The sequence below is a fragment of the Cryptomeria japonica genome, chromosome 8 (genome assembly GCF_030272615.1).
Source record: "Cryptomeria japonica chromosome 8, Sugi_1.0, whole genome shotgun sequence".
Taxonomy (NCBI): domain Eukaryota; kingdom Viridiplantae; phylum Streptophyta; class Pinopsida; order Cupressales; family Cupressaceae; genus Cryptomeria; species Cryptomeria japonica.
Genome location: NC_081412.1, coordinates 580,855,632 through 580,856,358, shown reverse-complemented (window position 1 = coordinate 580,856,358; position 727 = coordinate 580,855,632). Strand labels below are relative to the sequence as shown.

General features: G+C 31.2%; 1 non-coding gene across 1 annotated transcript; it reads left to right on the top strand.

The window, feature by feature from the left end:
* The first annotated feature begins 266 nt into the window (after nt 1–266).
* TRNAI-UAU (transfer RNA isoleucine (anticodon UAU)) lies at nt 267–382 on the top strand. The gene is made up of 2 exons: nt 267–304; nt 347–382. It is a non-coding gene; the product is annotated as a tRNA-Ile (tRNA).
* Nucleotides 383–727: the final 345 nt, after the last annotated feature.

Here is a 727-nt window from a genome sequence, read left to right as displayed (position 1 = left end):
AGATTTCATGCTAGAAATTTCATCCAAATCCATTGTGTTTTGCACATTTTGAAAATCGTACGGAATGCCATTTTATGTGGAGATTAGTCGCTTCCCTTTTTAAAAGCAAGTATATTGAAACAAATATAAGTCCTGATTCCAACTTTATATAGTGTATAAGGTTTTTAAATGGTAAAAACAATTTAAGAGCTTTTTTTTAGATATTTAAAATTTAAATACCATATATAATGTGTATTAAATAAAATGTTTATTGTTTTATATCCGTTGGTCCCGTAGCTCAGTTGGTTAGAGCGTTGGTCTTATGATTGAAACGGCTAATAATAATAACAGTTGCTTTCAGAAAGCAAGCCGAAGGTCGCGGGTTCGAGCCCCGCCGGGACCATGCTTTTTAAAATACGCTGCAGAGCGATCATTAGAAGAGAGCAATTTGATTTGTATTCATTTTTCGTTTTTCGTTTTTCGTTTTTTTGGGGTATAAATATATGCATGGAGATGTGCTAAGGGGATTCCTTGAAAATTTTGAATGATTGAGATATTAGTTCAATTTATCATCATAGATCTTGGCAAGGTCATAGTCCATATTCATTAGTTTAGTTTCTATTAAATTGACAATTAATTCTATTATGTTTCAAATGAGAGGGTGCATTAGATCGAACAAGATATTTTTGATATTCGATTATTTATTTTTATTTGTCAAATAATACTTGTGGTGTGTTCATGTGTTGTT